Genomic DNA, 9850 nt, shown 5'->3' on the forward strand with positions numbered 1-9850 from the left:
AGCGGGCGGTGCAGTGGGCTCGGTTCGGGGCTCTTCCCGCCGGGGGAGCTCTGCCCTCCTGGGACCCGGTCCCGGCAGGCGGCCGCCGGCGTTTCGCTGCCGGTCCGGCGTTAAGTCCCGCCCGGGGGAGCACGAGCTGCAGAGACGGCAGGTGACAAAGTTGCTCGCGCTCGGATTCACTGAGAACTTTGAGATGGGTTATAAACGGGTTGCTACTCCCTAAATTCCTCCTCCCACCACCCTACTTTCAATCTTTGTCATCTCAGGTCCAGAAATCGGCTGTTCCCCAACTTGAAATCATCGCCTGGTCTGCCATCTTCCCCGATGAGTAAGCTCTCTCCCTCCTGCGAGTAATACTGGCTGTAAATCAATGCAAGGAAGGTTTAATTATAGAGGTGCTGAGCCTACAGAGATGCTCTTACATTTTAAACCACTAGTTCCAGGAGTTTGTGACTGCTGCAGGAACGACATTTAAAGGTAAAATTTACAATGTGGGTGCTTAATCCTAAATAGTATTAAGTTACTTTCACATTTCAAATTATTTTGCGTTCGTGTGAACAATCCAAAACAGAAGGAAATTTTTGCATTAATTTATCTTTGAAGAGAAATTTATATTTGTCCTAGGTAACAGTATTCTAGAACCTCACACTTCTTATTCATGAGAAAAATGTGATCTCTACACTCCTGATAAAACATGGAAGTGTAACCGGAAGGTGTTCATGTGAAAACTGTTAACAGGTATTTGTCAAGTCTTTCTACTGTATTTGCCAGAATTTCAGTGCTAAACAAGAAGGTCTCAGAACACTCTCACTTGCCACATTTCTCAGAAAAAAAAAAAACAAACTTATTTTCTTCCAGTCACTGTTAATCTACTCATTAGACTGTTCTGATTAGCTTCATGCACTTCCACTTCCTTTATCACAGAATTGGTATTGCCTTTCCTGTTACCATCCCTTCATAGATTTCATAAGCATCAGACATTTTTTTCTAAATTTCTTAATGTTTTGTAAATGGAAATGCATGTCTATGTCAACTGATGAAGTGTTGATGCATTCTTCCATTCTCCATCTTAAAAGTCAGTCTTTCTTCCCAGACATGAAGAGTTCCTAAAATCAAGATTCACTCTCTGAAGGTTTAAATTCACACTTCTATTTGACAGAACTCCAACTCCTCAATTTTCAAAGCCAACAATACTGTCTTAGGTAATCCACCATCCCCTCACCGCCCTACTAACTTTTGGTCTCCCCACCTAGTTTCAGATAAATTATGATAAATACTATAAATATTTGTAAAGAACAACAGCACTTCCACTGAAAGAACCCAGAGCTTGAGCTCACGCATTTTACCAAGCTTTTGGCCCTCTTCCTCTTTATCCAGTCACACCAGCCTATTTCTGAACCAGAGACCTCTGATGCTGCCTTTTGCCCAGCTGGAGCAGAATGTGACAGTCCTGATGTCACACAGAAGGCAGAAAGACTGGAAGAGATGAAAGACCGATGTGGGGCATGCAGAAAGGGATGTCCAAAATGAAACACACCACTGGGAAAATTGCAGCGTGAGATATAGGCATATAAGATACAAATCCACTAACTGACCTTTTTCCTTCACCGTTCCCTTATTGTAGTAAGACCATACTTCAGATTTCTAGTTCCCTTTAGTCTCTTAAAATTAGACAGTTCTCTGATCTCACTGCCATTTCACAGAGTCATAGAAATGCTCTTTGGAAGGGCCCTCTTGAGGTTGTGCAGTCCAACCTCCCACTCAAAGATATATCACCAAAACCAGATCACATCAGCCATGGCTTTGTTTCAGTTTCAGAAAAACAGATTTTCCAGCCTCCATTGGAGAATCTTCTCCAGTTCTGTACCACATTCCTAGTGGAGAGGCTTTTCCTCATGTTCTACCTGAACCTCCCAGTCATGGACCCTTGCTCTTCTGTGGAGCTCAAATTTGTTGCCTTTTGTAGCTACCCTTCAAGTAACTGTATGTTGCTATTAGATGGCCTTTCCCCCCCTCCACAGCAGACTGAAAAACTCAGCTCCCTCATGCACTGCTCACAGGCCATGCTGTTCTTTAGGCCCTGAGATCTTGGTAATCCTCTCCTGGGCTGCTGGCATTTCAGCTCCAGTATCAGCCCCTGATGGTAATGTGCTCATTACCACCTGCCTGCCAGATGCTGAATCATCATTCTCCACACTTTGATCCCACCTTACAGCCTACTCATCCACTCCAGAATTCCTCAGCATCCAGATGAGAATGTTTTGGGGGGGTTGTCTCAGTAGCCTTACTAAACTGAAGCTTTGCTATATCCTCTCCTCTTCATGTTTGTCTTTTATATAGAAGGCAGGAAATTTGATCAAACATTATTTGCCCTAGATACATCTATAAACTGAGTAGCCCTGACTATCTACACATCTTTTACAACTGAAAAAAGATTCAGATGTGTGGCTGGACCTTTCCAGCAACAGAGATGAGGCTGACCACTGTAGTACTTTGGTTCTTCTGCTTGCCTTTCTCAAGAATGGGGGTAGCATTAACCTATTCCCAACTGTCAGGGATCTCTCTAACCACCATTACTTTCCACAACTGATAATCACATTGCCCTTTTGGCCAGTTGATCTGGTCCTATATATTTGAATTTATAAGGCAAGATACTAACAATGCAATATTTTCAGAGTACACCTAATGTTTTAAAGACCAATTTGACAGATAATCAAAGCATATTACCAATTTAACTAAAAAATTGCTACAAGAAACACAGAAAAGGCAGCAGTAGAAGTACAGTCTTATCTATATTACAGTGCCAATGCTTTTGCAAGGAGAACAGAAAGTATTGTATCTGAATTCATTGGGAAAGGTACAAGAATTTGATTATGGGAATGGGGGAATTAAGTTTTTTTTTTGTGTTGTTGGTCGTGGGTTTTTTCTTGTACAGAAGCAATACTGAAGTGTCATGCCAGTGAGATTTGCATAAAATTAGATGTACTTTCACAGGGCTATCTTGCTTTAATTTGGATTAGTAGTGTAAAATGCATTAGTGTATAGGCTGATGTAATCTGAGATAGGTTTACTGACAGACAGTTTTGTCAAGAGTTCATCCTTGCCAGTTTTTTTTTGCCTTTTTTCTGACAATTCAAGAAGGGAACCAATTAGATACATGGGTAGTCACAACATGTTATAAATGGACAATTTTTAATTCAGAATTAGTGAAAATTAATGAAAATTAATTCTGAATTCCAACTAGGACTAACCCACTCCTTCACACAGGCCACAGGGGACAACTTTCATTTCTTATGAATAAAGACTGATTAAGTCTAGCTATAACAGTAATTTTATAGTTTATAAATAATTTCCTAATTTTCTTCATGTCAGTCTAGTGGACTTGCTTTTTCCTTTTTACTCACCCACTGTTTAAGAAACAGGTATGCTTAAAGAATATTTTTATATTAAAAAGAAAACACTATGGCTATGCTATAGCAATAATCTTAATCCAAAATGATAGATACTGTTTCTAAAAGGCAATTTAAAATGCAGTTATAATCAGCTTTAGTTGACCAGCAATTTAATAGATAACTAGAAAATCCAGCTCTGACCTGTTCAATCTTATGCTGACAGTGATTCATTTAGTGGATTGTTTTAAGAATGAATAATTTATTCTACTTTGAAACGCATCCTACATTTCTGCTACAGACAGAGACCCAAGTGAAGTCCTGACAATTGTCATACGCTTGAAGTAAAGACCAGATAGCAAGCTAAGGCTGTAGGAGAGAGATGACTGGCCTGAACACTTAAGACAGCCTGAAATCTTTCCTCTGCCACCTGTAACTCCTGTGTAGTGGACTTATACATGCATGCTCAGGTCCAGATCACTGAACTGGGTTGTTTCATGGGTTTTGTAACTCATCTGGCACACGTCATATTCAGGTTTACACAGCAGCCTACAAGCATGGCATTACAATATTCAAGCACCCAGAGAAACTTCTTGAGTTTGCTTGGCTGCTGAAACAGGCGTCACAGGCTGAAGCCTTAATTTTATATTGCCATGGAGTATTTGCAATCAGCTTTGGTTGCTGGCTAAATTATACTTACTTGTAACGACTGTAACTGCCAATATACAAAATAATCATAAAGTGTCCATCAGTGAAGTAAACTCATTTATCAAAACTTGTGTAAAATAACAAAGGTGTAAAAGCAGACCATCATGACTTACTTCTATTAACTTTGCAGAATTTGTTTAACTTTACAGTTCTATGACTTTCAAGATCATCCAGACATAATGAAAACAACAGCTCAGAATTTGCTAACAAAAGATGATGAAAGTCTTGACTTTTTAAGGTAAATTTGGTTTCTAGTCTCATTAGGATAGGAATTTTTGCTGATTGACATAGCAGATCTTTGAATTATGGCACCATATAAACAACAAGAAAAAAACTGGACGTTTATCCTATAGCTCAAATTTTTTTCCTTTATATAAACCCTTAAATATCCTTCCAATGACCAAAGTTCAAAGGTGTTATTTTAAATTTCTGTTGGAGTGAGACAACTCACAATGTCATATAGAAGACAACTAGGATTATTTCCGTCCATTTTTTAAAAAAGTTAATTTAAAAAATATATATTTTCAGTAAGTATTGATTGCTACAGTGCCTATTGGAGAAGAATAGCCGTACTAAGATGAAACGAAGACTAACAGATATGCATCTGTTTTTGCAGCCTGAATTCTGTAATGGAAATTATCTCAGTTTGATACCTGTTCTCGTCAGAAAATGTAAGTCTAAATCATTTAAATTTTTACTGGAGTACCAGAATTCACGAATAAAGCTAACAGTATCTGAATATGTATTTTCAGACATTGCAAGTCTTTCAATCAAAGTCTTTAGTTTTTGTAAGAAACATTCCATACAATGAATATGAATACAAGTAAATTAAAAACAAAAGAATATTTTGAATATTTTCACTTTTGAGATCAGTAGAAAATTGGAGTTCCCCAGTTAGAGAGAGAAAAGTTAAAAAAACAGAGGACAAAATAAACTGCTCTCTCACAAAACATTGCAAACAAGTCTAGACCAGAAATATAATGAAGTGTTTTGCCTTCCAGTTAGTTATCCAAGAATCTGATTTCTGGATAACTACACCTGGGAGATTCATGTTTCCTCTCAAAGGCTGAAAGGAGGACAGTAAGGAGAATGAAGATAATATTCAGTTAAAACACACCTCACTAAGCTTAGCTCAGGACCAGAGGAATTATTTTATCTCTTTAGAAGCATTATCTGCCTCTGTTTGGAGGCTTCTGTTCTCTTCTTCTGTAAGCCTCCACCTACAGAAATTGTCAGTCTCTGAACAGAATTCCCATAGAATAATCAGATTAATTATTCAGGAAGAAGTACATCCACATTCATTGGCACTGTATTCTCTCCCAAAAGCAGCAGATCACCTCTTCCTTGGTTATGCTGTTTAAACAGTTCTTCTGACCTGTCTCCCACTCAGGTTTGTGAAATGATACACTCTAAAAGATTAATATCCTGTCAAGCCAAGAGTTAGACTAGCTGACCAAAGAGCTGGTCACCTCCAATACAAAGGATATGATAAGATGTGGCTCTCTCAAAGCCAGTTCAGTAGATTGAGTCAGGTTTCATCTGAAAATGATTTAAAGAAGAGAGATGTATGCATGTTGCGAAAGCTGAATGTCTCAATAGCAACAGAACATTCTACATTTGAGAGCTGTAACTGCAAATGATTTAGAAAAATGCACTTCTTTTTCCATTTTCCTGGAATTTGCCTAAGCCTCCTCACAGGAGATGGGAAGTTCCCAGATGAGTGGAGGCTTGAATGGGAGAGCTGCTGCTCCAGCCGTAGCACCTATTAGTCCTGTATTAGCATCTCAGAGCTCTCTGTGTGAGTCACATCTTAGCAGGGCAAGGTTCATAAAACAGAAGGTATTATTTCATCTCACGAGAAAATGCCATTTTAACTTTGTTAGGATTCTTAACCTTTAGCACCTTTTTTTAAAAATGTGGCCTTGCTTTCAAGAAATTCATGGGAAAATAAAAAGTAAAGTGCTTTGAAGGTAGGAATTTTGTTTGTTTTCCTATCTTTGTTTACCAATGTTTTGATGATATTTTCAAGGCACTGTACTTACAGTAGTAGCAGTAACAGTGCACTGGAAATACTGTTGAGTCTCTCACTGCTTCAAAATGGTGCTACAGTTCTTAACAGATATTTATGGTTTCGATAATTCAGTTAAGATAGGTAATTTTGACAATACAGAAAATAATTAGGGATGGCTTATTTTGTCTCTTCACTTTCTGGACTTGGAACAAATTGCAAACCACTACATTTTATTCTTGGCCTGAATATATAAGAGAGAATATATGGGAAGCATGTTTTATATGTGCATTAGGAGGCATTCAAAACTGAGATGGAAATGTAACCTAGATGGTGAAAATATTACAAGATAACAAGTCTAATTGGATGAGAAAAAACATTATGCAATTTAAATAGGAAACTAATAATCTCAACCTATTTCATGACAAAGATACTTCTGCACTGGTTTAAATGTTTCTTTCGGTGTGAGAGTAAAGTGAGGGACAGACAGTTGTATTTCCTGTACAGGAACTGAACCAATGCTAAAGCAGCATCTAGGCTGGATGATTTTGTTCAGTGCTGTTTACCACTGATAATAGCTACTGACATTAATCTTGACATAATTCAGCGCAGTGGCATTTAAGAAACTGTAGCGTGTTTTGCATAATTTTTTCTGAGTTCTCTTCAGTCCAATTAGCTCAAATTTTGGAGACAGTGGACAGACACTAACTGTTCATATCAGAGTGTTTTTTTTTAATCGTATGACTCATGAAACAGAAACACATTCCTGCTAGCAACTGAAAAGCAATTCAGTAGATCGCCATTCTATAAATCAATTGAAAACATGAATTATTAAAGAGGAAAAAATTGAGTGTTTTAAAAAGAAAAGGTCTGATTAAATATAAAGGATGTTGTTAGATGTAGAACTACAAATCATAGCAAAGGAAAGTATTGCAAAAACATGCCCACATAAATCTCACATAATCTACTTGTATAATTCACTTACAATAATCATGTACTTATTAGCAATTACAAAGGGACAGTTATGCTAAGAGTAATACACTTGTTTCAGCATACATTCCTAAATCCCATTGCAGAAAGAAATTAACAATCAATAGCCCTTCTTTGTTGAATGTCTTTTATAAGTTATAGACTCCAAAATTAAATACTACTAAAATCACTGTTAACAGAATAAAAGGGAAATTAACCTAAACTATTTAATTATGCTAGTTTGACCTAATACATACCACTAATTAGTTAGGCTACCTTTCCAGTTCACAGACAGATTTTCATAGAGGTAGCTCCATTGCAATTTTCATTTTTGATAGAGATTTTTGGTGAACAGTAATATTTCCCATTTTGGAGGAAAAAAAAGGAAAAAACAACTTTAATTTCACTAGCTATCTAATCCCGTGCCTTCCACACTTAAATATAATTAAAGTGCTTATTTTATTACTGTGCAAATGACATTTCTGCCTTTTTTCTAAACTTTCCCTGTGTTAAGACACAATTAATTCAGAGATGTACTTTTCTACAAGTGGGCTTTGTATAAATACCAAATTAATTTCTAATATAAAGTAAAATATAAATCAACTCAATTAAAATATTTACTACAATACAAACTGCTGCACTGAGGGGAGGAGAGATGATGGCCTCACGTTGCACAGGGGTATGTTCAGGTTGGATATTAGGAAAAATTTCTTCAACAAAAGAGTGGTCAGGCACTGGAATGGACTGCCCAGGGAGGTGGTTGAGTCACCTTTCCTGGAGGTGTTCAAGAAATGTGTAGATGGTACTTAGGGGAAAGGTTAGTGGGTAATATGGGTGGTAGGTGGACAGTTGGTCTAGATGATCTTGAAGGTCTTTTCCAACCTTAATGATTGTGTGATTCTATGACTTCTAAAATTTGAATACAAATGCAAAGTTCCTTACGAGCACTGATTTTGTTTCTTATAGAAAACACGTACGCTAGAAGATTGTTTCTTTGAATGCATCAAAATCTCCATTACAAGAGCATTTCTACGAGTATTATATTCTTGTTCTGTATATTAAAGTGCTCAATTCAATTATGTGAAAAACAGTAAGTGCAATCCAGCCACACAGAAGTGATACATCTTTAAACACAAAGCCATCCCTCTCCTCTTACCCAGGTGATTTCAAAATTTGGGAAGTGAGTAGGAACCATGTGTATGATACTGGTACAGAGACATAGCTAAAGCTTTAGCTTTGACTAGCCCGGTCAAATGCAGAACTTTACTGATGAGAAGCTGAGTTGACTAAGATGAAAAGTGTTTTTCTCCCACTAAGCTAAAAATGTCAATAATTCTCCTACTTGGAGTAAAGAGCAAAGGCTAAGTCTATTTCAGAAGCACACTAAACACCACCAGCTACATTCTCGCTGGTGCTATATAATTGTGCTACATAATTACTGCATGTGAAAGAGTCTTAATTTTTTGCTTGCCTTGATTTGCAGCTGGAGGAGGAAACAACAGCAAGGTATTACTTTTCCAGCTGGATAGCAGAAAAGCAAGAGAGGAGAGATTAAGCACAGTCAGCGCTCTTCCCGCTTTCTCCTTTCTGCTGCTGTACCTACAGCAGCAGATCAAGGGAAGCATAATTCCAGAGACAGGCTCTGTGGAGCTGCTTCTTTCTGTAGCGAAAAGAACAGCACTACTTTGATTCAACTGTGTTTCCCAGGTCGTTTGTAAACAATACAATTACACAGCATCTTCTGATTGGAAGAATCACAAGGTGAGATTCTTGCCCATTCTGAACATTTCTCCAATTTATTTTCCACCTTCTCCATTAAGTTATTCATCTGTTCACATCAAGTAGAGGAATATGAGTGACATCCACTGTATTACATTAACGTTACACTTGATCAAACATAATGGCTTCAGTTTGCAGGGGTTTAGAAGCACTTCATTCCCATAAAACTTGCATAGCATTAAACCCTCTTAGTTTTAATCTAACTTCTACGAATGGGAAAGCCTAAAGTTAAAAGCAAACCTTGTTCAAACCTAGTTTCACTCAGTTCTCAATGGAAAATCAGAAAATCGTACTGGCTCAACATTATGAAAAAAATCAGAGGTAAAAAGGACCATAGTGCTTAACCAAAATCCAAATCAGGTGAATTTTGCGATTTTTCACCAACATCATGTTGAATAAGATGCTGGAAAATTCAAAGCCAACTTTAACAGTATTATTTGTAAAGACAGAGCTTTTGGACAAAATTGGATAAGATGCTTATTTAGAATTAGAAACAGAATTCTTTGGCTACTTTTTATTACTGAAATAATGTCTGAAACTTTTTACTCATTATCTTAATTACATTCCTAATTTCTAATGAGGGTTTGAATTACTCAGCACCCTCACACATTTTGTATTGCCAATATTTAAGTTCTTTCAAGAAACAAAGACTACTATGTATTACAGTAGCACAACTGAGCCATTATTTTTGGTGGAGGTAACCTTGAAATAACTGCACTGTAAGTTGGCACTTTTCTTTTAACTTCTCTATACTTCTCAAGACTCTCACATATGCTTTAACAAGTTTCCTCAATTTCATCAAGAAAGATAGAAAGTAAAATTGCTTTTATAACAAGGTTTAAAATAGTGACTTTTCAGGAAGAGGACAGTAGGTATTTCAGTTGTCTCATTCCAGGTAGTAAGAAAGCAAGTTAATGGAAAGGTTCATAGCAATAGATAATGGTTCCCCAAGCCTCCTAAAATAGTTCAGCAACTATTCCTTCTTTTTTTTTTTTTT

General features: G+C 37.1%; 1 long non-coding RNA gene across 1 annotated transcript; it reads left to right on the top strand.

Annotated features, from left to right (window-relative positions):
* The first annotated feature begins 51 nt into the window (after positions 1-51).
* On the top strand, positions 52-9447 carry LOC104914905. Its single transcript, XR_796177.3, has 3 exons — positions 52-477; positions 4714-4768; positions 8558-9447. It is a non-coding gene; the product is annotated as an uncharacterized LOC104914905 (long non-coding RNA).
* The last annotated feature ends 403 nt before the right edge of the window (positions 9448-9850 follow it).

This window comes from Meleagris gallopavo, chromosome Z, assembly GCF_000146605.3.
Source record: "Meleagris gallopavo isolate NT-WF06-2002-E0010 breed Aviagen turkey brand Nicholas breeding stock chromosome Z, Turkey_5.1, whole genome shotgun sequence".
Lineage (NCBI taxonomy): Eukaryota > Metazoa > Chordata > Aves > Galliformes > Phasianidae > Meleagris > Meleagris gallopavo.